This window comes from Arvicanthis niloticus, chromosome 28 (assembly GCF_011762505.2).
Source record: "Arvicanthis niloticus isolate mArvNil1 chromosome 28, mArvNil1.pat.X, whole genome shotgun sequence".
Classification (NCBI taxonomy): domain Eukaryota; kingdom Metazoa; phylum Chordata; class Mammalia; order Rodentia; family Muridae; genus Arvicanthis; species Arvicanthis niloticus.
Window position 1 is genome coordinate 22,063,095 of NC_133436.1, and position 13,967 is coordinate 22,077,061.

The window sequence follows — 13,967 nt, forward strand, 5'->3', positions numbered from 1 at the left end:
TTGGGAATTTAAAAAAAAAAAAAAAACTTTTTAAATTGATTCTTTGTGAGTTTCACATTGTGCACCCCAATCCCACTCATCTCCCTATCCCCTCATATCTGCCCTCTGTCCTTGCAACCCTTCCCCCAAGAAAACAAAGAACAAAAATAAAACGTAAAAATTTTTCTTGTGAAAGCTGTAATGTGCCATCCATAATATGTCACACAGTATGTCCTTTGTCCACACATCTTTACGTGATCTTTACCTGCAAATGTTCATTACAATGACTCATTGGTCTGGTTCTGAGGCCTCTGGCTTCTGCTATACTATTGATACCAGAGTCTCACCAGGACTCCTCTCAGACTTCCTGTTGTTGCCCTGTGTCATGAGATCCTACCGTTAAGGAGCTGTAGGACTGGCTCGTTCACATGCTCCAGCAGTGCACAGATGAGGGAGATGTTGGGGTGGGTCAACTCAAAGTGCTGGATCTGGGCCTGGTGACAGCAGAGTTGGTCAGCACTCCAGCTCACCCACACCCACACCTTCAGGGTGAGCACTCCGGCACTGCCCAGGCTAGCTCACCCAAAGCTTCAGCTGGCAAAGAGTAGGGCCAGCTAGCTCTACTGTGCTGCCTTGAGGTGATGTGGGCGTGGCAGAGATGCCTGCCACCTCCTTGCCTCTTGCCACCTGCTATTGCATGGCCATGGACCTAGACATGGCTAGGACTTCATCATAACCTAAGGTGGCAGGTGGGACAGGCTATTCCTCTCCATTGTACCTCTCTTTATGATGCTCAAACTATTTTTGATTCTCTCCCATCTGTCTACCATATACTTGCCCATCACTTCTACTGAGGGGAAGTGAGCCACACAGCAGACAGGCCTCTGGGTGTTCTCCGTTGATCTGAACCACGTGGTTTGGCTGCAGGTGAGTTTCTGGGTACCTTCATCTACCTGCCCCGTGTGGCAGTGGTGGCAGTGGGTTGGCCACTCATTCCATTTGGTAATTTTAAACTGCTACCTCCAAGGACCAGCCGTTTGTATAACATGACTCAACATAGTGTCCCAGCTTTTTAAATGCATCCCACTGTTTCCTGTCTTTATGGGGTTTTGTTTTGTGTTTGTTTGTTTTGGGCAGCTTTCTTCCAGAAATGGTTTGATAAGCCTTCTGGAAGCATAAAAAGACTGCCCCACCTCCCCACCCCCAATCCCGTATTATTGTCTCAATGGGTTTGTTCACACTCTCAGCAGAACTGCTGGCCTGGAGCCTGCAGAGTCTAAGGATGTTAGCATACCACACTAAGATCTTGACCATATGATCTGAAACAGAATTCATTCTTGTAAGGATTGAGTTCCCTCTGTCCTAGAGGTCTCCTTTCCTAGCCATTCAGTATTTTAAGAAAATCCAGCAGTAAGATCAGTGTGGGCCAAAGGATACAGGAATAAAATGAGGCTTTGGGGTTAGTTTTACCCAAAAATATACAATCTTTCCATTTGCCAAAGAACCAATAACTGCCACCCTGCCTGTCACCATGTTTGCTGAACAATTCAGTTAGGAAAGAAGGAAGAAGCTGGTCCTGGCAAGATGCTTAGCTTACTAATTAACAGCTGGTAGCTCCAGGGATTAAAAGCAGAGCCCACAGGATCAGGGCTGGATGCTGCTACTTACTAGCTACATGAAGCAACACCAGCTTGTGCCCTGCCACTGTCTTTTCATGGTGATTCCAGGCCCTGCATGGAGGGGCTGTGGGAACTAATCTGCCATGGCACCTGTCCTGAATATTCACTGTTCTTACTCAAAGCCTCACAGAAATAGCCACTAGTTACTACCTGTTAAAACACAAACTCATTTTCCATCTGAACATCAGAGTCTTTGTGGAAAAGCAAAAAGAGCCTTAGGTTTTTGTTTTTTGTTTTTTTTTTTTTTGTTTTTTTTCCTGGAATAATTTTCTAATGTAACCTCGATATTTACTGTCTTGAAGCCAGTTTTCGCAAAGACACTAAGATTTGGGAAAAGTTCTACTGCTTTTTATCAGTTATTTCTTGTTTGCTCTGGTGTTCAGGGCGTTGCTCTTTTGTCTGCGCTTCCTAGTCTGTCTTGTAACTTGCTTATCTGTAAAACAGCGATATGAGTCTATGTCATCATCCATGTACTATTGTAAGGATTAAATGAGTTTTTGTTCCCAAAGAGCTTAGAAGAATGCACAATATAAACTAGGGGAGGGTACGTTCTTGTCCATTAACAAGGAAACATTTTTTTGGAGTTTTTTTTTTTTGGGGGGGGGGGGCTTGAGCTCAAAGATCTATGGGATCTGCCTGCATCGTGCTAGGACTAAAGGTGTGTGCCACAGCAAGTGGCAAATTTATTTAACACAAAATAAATACGAGCAACCAACTTGCTCAACATCAGGAAAATTGGCAAACAGGCCACGTGTTCCCGATACAGTACTGTGTTTTCAGAGGACCTCTTCTACCGTAGGGTAGCCCTTGAACTGTGTTAGGTCTGAAAACTCAGGTAGAAACAGAAACAAAACAGGGGTGAAAAATGTCAGCCTTACAAATGCTTAGAATGGTAGGCTTCAGAACCATGTCTTACTTGATTTGTACCTTTCCCTCTGTTTCCCAATGTCTTTTACAGTAAGCATACATCTCTTGCAAAATTTTCAAAATTGCTATTTCTCAAATGGGTTTTTTTGGGGGGTGGGGGTGGTAGGCTAACTTAAAGTGGCAAGAAATAAAAAGTTCCCAGGGAATTATAACTGCTGGCTCACACAGATACGCTTGACAGGCAGAGGGCAGAGGATTCAGCGTGGCACCAATGACACGGTCTGGGAAGCCTGGCCTGGCACTCACGGCCTTCCTTGCTCTGGTACCAGCTTTCAACTCCAACTGTAACTTCTCTTCAACACTCTAACTTGTCCTTGTGCTTTGGCCAAGGGAACTATGTGCTTCTTACCACACCCCTGGTGTCCTAAAGCTCTTGTCTGTGTTCATCATCATCATGTTTAGCTCATCCTAAATGCTTCTCCTTCCTCAAAGTTCCCGGCTCTCTGTCACTTCAGCCATCAAGCTCCAGGGACAAAGCTGGTCTCTTTCCTTCACTCCCTGCAGACTTTGCTGCCCAGTGTTAAATATAGATATAATGACTGTCTGTTCTCCTAGATGCAACAGACTTAGGAAACAACCATATACAGTAACTTAATGTTGAATAGTGGCTCCTCTTGAGCCTCCATGAGGGTTTGGCAACTTCACGTTAACATCACAAGCTCTCCAGTGTTAGAGGCTTTCCTGTGTGTGCTGTGATTTCTCGTGACTCTAGGATAAGAAAGACTGATACACTCCTGTGTCTGTGCTGCTGCGAACTTAGAGGAACATTATACATAGGAGGTCCTATGTGCATCTTTTGTTAATGAGAGTTGGGCAGTGAGAGCCTTCATTTGGGAAACTGCTATAGTTCAGGAAGGTTTGGATCACTTCCCAAAGTTTAGTCCCTAGTGTGGTGACATCAAGAAAGAGGGGATTTAAAAAATGGAACTTAATGTGGAACGGCCATTAGTGGAATGACTCTAGGAAGAAGTGAAGCACTTCTCTCATTCTCTCTCTCTCTCTCTCTCTCTCTCTCTCTCTCTCTCTCTCTCTCTCTTTCACACACACACACACACACACACACACACACACACACACACACACACATCTGCCACTATGAATATAATTCACGTTTGGCCCATACTTGTGACCTTCAGTTAATAAGACTGTAAGCTAAACAAATCTATTTTTCCTCATGGAGAATCTAGTCTCGGGGTTCTCATTATAGCAACTGAAAATGGACTAACACAAAAGTTAACAACCGGATAGGTGAAGGTCACATTTTTTTTTGTTTTAAAGAGTAAGACCAATTACCCTAAGCTACTGAATATCAAAGCCAGAGAACAGCCTGTGGAAGTACATTTCCTCTTCCCACCACTCAGGTTCGAGGATCCAAACTCATGTCTTCAGGCTTGATGGCAAGCACATATCCCTTATCCATTTGAGCCATCTTGCTAGCCAAAGGCACTTTAAAAAAAATAGTCTTCTGTTGTGTCATGCTTTGGCAGAATACTGGTAAGAGACCACACTTACACACCTGAGGGAGGGTGGAGCTCTGACATGCTAATCGCCTCTCAGAAATCTCCCTCTTGACACAGTGGAACCGGGGAATTAAGTTTCCAAAGCATGAACTTTAGTGGACATATTTTCACCATAGCGTTCTGCCTTAGCAGGCCCCTAATCATGTCCTCATGTAAAATCAATCCAGTCTATTTCAACAGCACTGGTCTTAACTCAGTTTTTAACTCCATGTCATAATTTACTCATGAGGCAAATTTCTCCTCGATGAGAATCTGTGGAATTAAATGTCACTTGCTTCTAAACAAGACAAGCAAAGAGGCTTAGGATAAAGACTTTCATCTTAATAGGAAAAAAGGGTTAATTGCTTCTTCTTAGTCTAAAATACAAGAGAGGAAATATCATTAAATCTTAAGACCCCAGAATAACCTCTTTTGATGCCATGTCTCACACTCTAGACAAGGTGCAGCAGTGGGTTGGCCCCCAAAATTTGAGGCGGTCTTACTCATCTGGCTTCGCTACTCGGTCTACCCAGCAACCCTCACAGCTTGGCGTTCCCCCCTGCACACTTCCTAGACCTGAGCTACGTGCTAATATATAAGGCCTGCAATGGCTAATCCTCACGGTCCATTTGACTGGCTATAGAATGATCTAGGAGACTCACTTCTGGGTGAGTCTGAAAAGACGCTGTTACAGAGTTTTAACTGAGGAGGAAGCATCTACCTTGAATGTATGCAGCAGGATCCCATATGCTAAGAATCCCTGTCTGAATAAAAAAGAAAAAAGAAGAAAGTGTCTACTGTAGGTGAAATGTGACCCGTTGTATCATGCCCCTGCTACGACAGCTAGAGCCTCTCTGGCCACCATATTGCCTTCATTGCCAGGATGGGTTATGCCTTAAGTTCCCTTTGTCTTGTTTTTCTCCCGGCAACAAGAACAGTAGCAAGTATGTATTCCTACATCCCCGTGCTCTCAGGGGTTACCCTGCCCCCCCCCCCCCCAGCTCGGGTAAGCATTGCCTTAGGATGAACTCTTCTGCAGTGCTTACTCGACCCAGGCAGGTTTCTACCTGGATCCCCAAGCTGTCAGTGACATCGCTTGAAGTCTAGGTAGGCCACCATGGCACCAGTGATTTTACAACCATAAAGGTGGATAATGCCAGAGCTCCGGAAGCCTGTGCCTTCCAGAGCAGTGGGTGGAGTCACATGCCCGCCCCATATCCCCCACCTTGGACCATGGCTCAGACTGCTGAGGGATGCTGTGTCAGAATTCAGAAAGCAGGGTCCTGAGGTACAGGACAGCGAGAGCTGAAGTTCTGTGGGCACATCTCTGGAAATACTACGCTTACCGTCTTAGCTTGCCTGGATATTCTCTGAAATACCTTCGGGGTCTTTTGCTGACTAGAGGATTAGAAGCTGTCTTCTTTGTATCCGTTAATGTCTTGAGCAAACAGTTGCTGGGCCCCACCCTTTGCAGTCACTCCCAAACACGGATCTTTTATTCTATACATGGACAGGCTGAGAGGTTTCCAAATCCTCCCTTTCTGCTTCCCTTTTAATTATGAATTTCGCAGTTAAATCATTTCTGTTTTCTTTCCTTACTGTATGGGGCCAAACTCAGCAGTGTGGTACCTTGAGTTCTTCATGGCTTAGATACTCTTTCTACCAGACATCTTAGTTTATTGCTCTTAAAGTCTGCCCACCACAAAATCCTAGCATTCAGACAAGCCCTGCTAAGCTCTATGCAGTTGCATTCAAACTCCAATTCTGAATACCTCTTTCCCTCTGGAACCTAGGTGGAGTGGCCGCCTGTTATCTGTATTTGTGCGTTTTGAGCACAAGTATTTAAGCATAGGCAGGTGGTCACACACCACTTCACAATGGAGTTACATTTCCAGGAGGGTGTGGAGATGTAGTTATGTCTCGCTAATAGAACAGGAAACACTTACAGAGATCTAAACCTATCCACAGTATAGTCAGCCATTTAGTGTCCTCTGTGTGAGCTGGATACTGGTACCTGGCCAGATTGTAGTGTTCAGAGACTAGTGAACAAGAGATGTATGGAGCCAGTGGCAGCATAACACGGCTGCTTTACAACACAATAATTGTTAGTAAATAGAAACACACTCTGAAATAATGCTAAAAAGTATGCTATAAGCACATACATTGGCAACCTAATCGCTTGCTACCATCAGGAGGCACTTTGTGCTACGCATTCTACGTGTGCTAACCTTTTATACAGTTGTCAGGCAATGGGTTGGCTTAGAGCAGCCTCACTGCCAACGTATCAGCAGTGGGTTACGGTACACTCCTATGGAAATGATGCCATAATTAGCTAATGCTCATTCTCAAGAGCAAGTGGAAATTTATGAGACCATCATTATACATGTAGTCTATTCTTGGACAGCATCTCACTGTGTGGCCCAGGACAGTCATTCCTAAGATTATTTAAAATTTGCCTGGTGTTCTTGTCTTCTTAGCGGCACTCAGAATTAGTCTTCCTCTGTTAACAATCTACAGTGTTTCTAGCTTGACTCTCCAGATTCCTTCTGCCTCTACTCATTACCCAGCTTTAAAGCTTGCTGTGTGCCTACACAAATGTGTCCTTGACTTATTTGTTATAGCAACAGCCACAATTTGATGGCTTAGGGTTTTTTTTTTTTTTTTTTTTGTCTGTTTGTTTTGTTGTTGTTGTTGTTTGGTGCTTCTGTAACAGGATATCTGAGCCCAGATGTATCTAGACTGAGATTTCATTGTTATAGTTCTGGAGGCTGGCAAGTCCAAGGTGAACTGTCTGCGTTTGGCAAAGGCCCTTGTTGCTGCTGCAGGGGGGCAACTATGTGTGAATGTGATCAAGAGACTCTTCCTTCAACATGGAACACGGCCCCAATAACCTGTCCATTCTCGTAGAAACAGCATTAACTCGTTCACTAGGGCGGAGCTCTGACGACTACATTGCATCTTCAAGGTCCCACCTCTGAAGATGGGCCCCACTGGGGGGCAGCAGCACAGGGGTTCTAAACTTCCGTGGACTGGCCACAGACAGCATTCGCTGAGCTCCACCAGCCTCCTGTTCTGCTACCTAATGGGTGAGAATGGAGTCTCACGGTGAGTGCCCTGGTCAAGTGTGAGAGCCCAAGACAGAAGATGTCTGCCTTCTCGCTTACCAGCTTGCCCATCTTTGCATGCTGCCATGATAAAGAAAGCATCCAGGGAAGAAACTTCTAATTCTAATAATAAACCTTACATGCTAGTCCCTCCCCCCCCCCATTCTCTGTTTTATTTTTTTCTGGTTCTATCTTCTTTCCAAGCTCACTAGATTAGAGATCAAGGGTCCCAGACATTGAGTGCTGGAGTCAGACTCAACCTTATACACTGTCAACATCATCTAACCCTGATGAATTAAGAAATATTCCCGGTTGGTCAATGTGTATTGACCTCCAAATTCACAGAGTGCTTTTTAGTTTTTAAAGCATTATCATATACTCTCTAAAGAAAGAAACAGAGATTTTAAAATGTATTTATACATATATATATATATATATACACACACATATATATATATATTATGAATCATTATACTTTAGAGCAAAGTTTAATAGTAAAATTTTATTAAGCAAATACATGTGGCCAGAATTATTTTTTTCTCAGATAAAAGCAAAAGTCTACTTTACAATATTATTTCACAGCTCAGGAGAAAAGTAAAACCTTGTGAGACTTCTGGGGAGAAGTCGGAGTGGGAAGCACCGGGCATTCCCATCTTGACCCCATTGCAAGAGCATAGTCTGCCCAATGGATCTGCTTTAGACCGGAAGCTTGCCACTTCTAGGAGAAGGCTTGATCCTTAAAGTGCAGATAATTTAATCAACTTCAACTCTTTTCTTTTCAAAAAGGATTATTTACTTTATTTATATGAGTACACCGTCGCTGTCTTCAGACACACCAGAAGAGAAGAGAAGATAGCATTACAGATGGTTGTGAGCCACCATGTGGTTGCTGGGAATTGAACTCAGGACCTCTGGGAAAGCAATCAGTGCTCTTAACCCCTGAGCCATCTCTCCAGCCCCTCAACTTCAACTCTTAGCACAGTCACAATTTTACTTTTTCTCCGTATGTTCCTAGCTCAATCTGCCGGTGGCCTGTGGTATCCGAGGTGGGCAGCAAGGATCCTGTTCTTTAGTCATCTGGGGTCTGTGCTCTGACCATTGGCTGGTGTTTCTAATCAAAAGGGTGCAGGCAAAGAGGAAAGTGCCTCTGGCATTGCGCCTTCCCCTACTGATCTCCCAGGCTGGCTTGATTTCCTGTATTGGCTGATGTGATGATCTCCTATGTTGAATCTAGCGGATTTAAAAAAGTGAATCTTTTTTTTTTTTTTATGTATCTTTTTTTTCCTTTTGGGCAATCAAATACTATAATCATGACATTTCAAAGATATAACATATCCAGAAAAACTGAGAAATGAGCATGTATTTCTAAAGAAAGGCACAAGATCCGGAAAGACCTGAGAGCAGTGGTTCTCAGCCTTCCTAATGCTGTGACCCTGTAACACAGTTCCTCATGTTGCAGTGACCTCGGCCATAAAATTATTTTTATGGCTACTTCATAACTGTAATTTTGGTACTGTTATAAATCATAATGTAAATATCTGATAAGGCCTTAGGTGACTACTGGGAAAGAGTGTTTTGATCCTAAGGGGGTCACTCTGCACAGGTTCAGGGCCACTACTTTAGAGGATCTACTTGTCATGATCAAGGGCACAAAGGCAGTCACAAGTTTTAAAACTCAGCAAACCCCAGGGAAGGAGGAGAATCTAGTTTCCAGAGTCATTGCACTATCAGATTAGGGTGTGTAGTTTACAACAAAACGACAACGACAACTTCTTTTGAGATTTATTTAATGTGTATGAATGTTTGGCCTGTATATATGTACACGTGCCATTTGAATGTCAGTATTTAAAAGATGGCATTGAATCCACTGGAACTGGAGTGATGAATGGTTTTGAGCTGCCATGTGGGTGCTGGCAGCCAAACCCGGGTTCTCTGCGAGAGCAGCAAGTGCTCTTAAGCACTGAGACATTTCTTTAGCCCCTGCGTGCCTAGTTTTTAACAAGAAGACCATAAGGCATACGGTGAAATAATGCAACGTGGCTCATTCAAAAGAAAAAATAAATCGTGTCCCTGAAAAGGATCTGGTGGCAGGCCTTCTAGACAGATATAGTAGACAAAAACTTCGATAACCATCTTAAAGTGCACAAGGAACTAAGGGAAAAACTGGAAACAGTCAAGGACATGAAGTATGTGGAGAAGAGAAACAGCCACAAAGAGACAGAATTTCTTTCTTTTTTTTTTTTTTTTGGTTTTTCGAGACAGGGTTTCTCTGTGTAGCCCTGGCTGTCCTGGCACTCACTCTATAGACCAGGCTGGCCTTGAACTCAGAAATCCGACTGCCTCTGCCTCCCAAGTGCTGGGATTAAAGGCGTGCGCCACCACCACCCGGCTGAGACAGAATTTCTAACAGAAATCAAAAGTAAATTCTATAGCTGAAAACCAGAACTTCAAAAGGATCATTTTCCTAGAAGGTTTCTGGGACACAGTTGATCAGGGAGAAGAAAGAAATTGAAACTAGGAGGAGAGATATGATCAATTTGGAAAAATCAGGCAGTTAAAACAATTGGAGTTAGGAGAGATGTCTTAGTTGGTAAAGGTCTGCCTTGCACGCTTGGACAACCAAGTTCATCCCACATAAATGCTGGGCACTGTTTTGTTCACTTTTTGGCCCAATGCTGATTGACATGGAATCAGACAGGTGCCTGAGGCTTGCTGGTCAGCCAGCCTACTGCAGCTGAGACCCAGGCCAGTGCAAAACCCTATCTCAAACAAACAAACAAACAAACAAAAACAGAACAAAAATTAAAACAAACAACAACAACAAAACAAGGCTGGCTATTCTCTTAGCAATGACACACACACACACACACACACACACACACACACACACACACACACACAAATGTAAATATACAAAGAAGGAAGAAATGATGTGGTGCTTAAGGGACCTGTGCATCAAGCCAGCTGTATTAGTGATTTGGCAAAACACCTGACAGAAGAAACTGAAGAAGAAGTTTATTTTGGTTTCCCAGGTCTTAGAGATACATACAATCCATATGGCAGGAAAGGTGTGGTAACGTCCATTATGGCAAGGAAGGTGTGGTAACAGAGTGAGGTCATTAGTGTCAGTTCCATGTAAAGGTGTTGAGAGGTGAATGCTGGTGTCATTCAGCGTTCTTTTGACCCAGTACAAGCCCATGGGATGATGATACAAGCCCATGGGATGATGGGACTCAAATTAAGGGTGGGTCTCCCCTTGCTCACTCAAATCTTTATGAAAATGCTTTTGTAGACATCCCCAGAGGTGTGCTTCCCTGGTGTTTCTAAATACAGTCAAGTTGACAGTGAAGATTAATCATTGTGCCAATGAATATGTGCATTGTGGGAGGAAATATTCATTCTGGATTAAAAGAGAGGATTAACAATGGTAATGCCTGAAAAAAAATCCCCCAATGTAATAAAAGTCATAGTTATAAACACCCAAGAAGTACTACAAACCCCAAGTGAGATGAATTTTAAAGACTAAACTCAGACAAAAATCAAGGAATCTTGAAAGCAACCAGAGGAAAGTAGTAGGAAAGTATCACATACAAGGGACTCCCCAGTAAGACCACCTGCAGTTTTCATAGAAACTTTCATGGGCAGAAGACAGTATGTTCAAATTGTCTTTAAAAATAGCCAACTAAATAAACAAGGGAGCATTAGCCAAGAATCCAATGTCCTTTAAAAGTAAGAGAGAAGTGAAGAAATTCCCAGCTAAAAGAATGTGTTATGTTCATCTTGTAAGAATGCTCAGGGGAACTCTTCAGAGTGAGTTAAGGGAGCTTAGCAGTAACTCAAAACTATCTGAAGAAATAAGGATGTAATAGAGGTAACTATATGGACAATGATAAAAGTTGGTGTTTATACAATTTTAGCTTGTAAGATTTTTTTTCCCCAACATTATTTAAGAGAATGATTAGTTTCTGTTTGTGGGCGCAAAGTTTCTTAAAAAAAAACATAATTCTGTGATAGCAAAAAGAAAAAGATGCATGGTGGCATGACTTGAGGCCTAGCACTTAAGAGGCAGAAGCAGGTAGATCTCTGTGAGTTTGATGCCAGCCTTGATTACCTAGGGAATTCATATTACAATCTTATCCCAACAAACAAGAAAAAAGAGGTGGGGCACAGGGCCAACAAGATGGCTTAGTGGGTAAAGTACTTGCAGCCAAGCTTGGTGACCTGTGTTCGGTCTCTGGAACCCATGTGGGTTGTATACTGTATGAATTTATTTTGTATAAGTATACTAAATAAATTAATGAATGAATAAATAAATAAATGTAAAATAAAGATCTGGGAAACAGCTATTAAAGGAACAGAAGTCTTTGTATATTACAGAAGATGTTATAAATTCAAATTAGAGTGTTATGACTTTAGCATATTGAATGTAATTCTTATGGTAATCACAAAGCTTATAGCAATAAAATGTATATAAAAGAAAATAAGAAAGGAATTTAAATATTCCACTATAAAATTCAACAAAAGGCAAATTAAAAAATCAATACAGGAAATAAAAAACACCCCAAAGATAAATTGCAAATAAACAGCAAAATGAAGAGGATCCCTCAGTGATTAGTTTACATGTGAAGAGTAAATGCTCCAACCAATATCTACAGAGTTTAGAGTAGATGAGACATAATCCAGCCAGATGATACCTATAAGGGACTCATCTCAGACCTAAATAAACAACTATGTTTGAAAATCAAAGGACAGAAAAGAATGCATCACCAAAAAGGCATTTAAAAAAGAGCAAGAGTTGTCATATGGATGTCACATGAAATTGGCTTTAAATCAAAAAGTTGTCAAGAGACAAGGAAGGATATTATACATTAATAAAAAGTTTAATGCAGGTAGAAATATAATAATTATTAACCTAATATTAGATTCTTCAAAACATAGGGGAAAAAAACTTAAAAAAAAATTAAAAGAAAAAATAAACCAATGAAGTTGAAGGCACAACCTACCAAGACCTATAAAATGCAGCAAAGGCAGAGGTAATGAGAAATGTATAGCTGTAAAGGTTTATGTTAAAATAAAACAAAAAAGAAGCCAGATGTGCTGCCTCACACTTGTAATCCCAGTGGGAGGAGGCAGAAGTGGGAGGATCCACTTCAGGTTCAAGGCCAATTTGGTCTACATACAAAGTTCTAGTCAAGTTTACATAGCAAGCTCTTGTCGTAGAAAACCTCTAAACGAAAAAGAAATCAAACCAACCACCTAATTTGGGAACTTACCTGAAGCAGGACAAACCCCTGCTACTAATTTGCTTTGGCCAGGTTCTTTTTATCACAGCAACAGAAAAAGTGTATAAGACCAAGGGCTAATTTTGATTGTTAACTTGGATGCATTTAGAATGACGTTGAGGTAGTCAAACATACTTCTGGGTACATGTTTGAGGGCATTTGAAGATGGTCACACTTGGGTTAAAGACCCACCATGAATGTGAAAAGCACTGTCTACCCAGGTCGAGGGGTTAGACAATAAACGGGGACAAAAGGAGAAAGCCAGCTTAGGACATGCATGCCTTCCACGCAAGGCTTCGTCTGCTTCCTGGACACCATGGTACGAGCTTATGCTCTATGCCCCGTCCGCAGGTGTTTCTTGATACCTCTAAACCATGAGCCAAAACAAGCCCCTCCTCCCTTAATTTGTTTGCGGTGGGCATTTGTTCATCACAGAAGAAAATAATACAGCAACCAATTAAAAATGGGAATGACTTGAGTAGACATTCTCCAAAGATGATATGTTGATGGTCCATAAGCACTGGAAAAGTTTTTTTAAGCATCATAAATTATTAAACAAATACACATCAAAATAACAATGACATATCACTTTATACATTAGGACTGCCCCCCTCCCCTCCCACAATCTGGTGGAGACATGGAAAAATGGACCTCTCTCTTGAACAATGTTAGTAGGTAGAAATGTAAAACTGTACAGCTGGCACAGAAAACACCACTGTGGCTTCTCACAAATGTAGAAACAGAGCTAGTATATGACCCAGCAATTTTGTTTCTGAGCATCTACCCCAGGAGATGAAAGTTCAGATCTCAAGAAACCCACTGCACCTGGATGGATGAGTAGATAAACAAATATCATATGCACACACACAAACACATATGCGTAACACACACACACACACACACTGAAATGTTAAGCCTTTAAAAAGAAGGTAATTCTAACACATGCTGCATCGTGGCTGGACCTTGAGGACACAGCACTAAGTAGAATAATCTAGTAAGGAAGGTAGAAATGTTGTGTGGCTCTAGATAGAACTGGAGTAGACAGAATTGTAGAGACAGTGGCTGCCAGAGACCAAGAGAGGTGATAATGCAAAGTAAATGTTTAATGGATACACACTTTCAGTTTCACAGAATGAAGGAGCCATACACCCAGCTACTGGGGAGGCTGAGGCAGGAGGATCCCAAATTGGAGAACCAAATGGGCCATGGCTTATACAGAATGGGTTCAAGCCTAGCCTGCCACTTAGTGTGTCTCTCAAAAGAAAAAGGCAAAATAAGGCTGGCAAGGTGGTTTGTCAAGTAAAGGTGCTTACTGTTTGATCCCTGGGGACCAAATGGTAAATGGAGAGAACTAACTCTTGCAACTTGTCCTCTGACCCCCAGAGGAGTGTCATTGGCGTGCGCATATGCACATAGTCTAAATAAATGCAATTTAAAAGAAAAAAGAGGGATGGAGATATAGCTCAGTGGTAGAACACTAGCTCAGAGTGAGCAAGA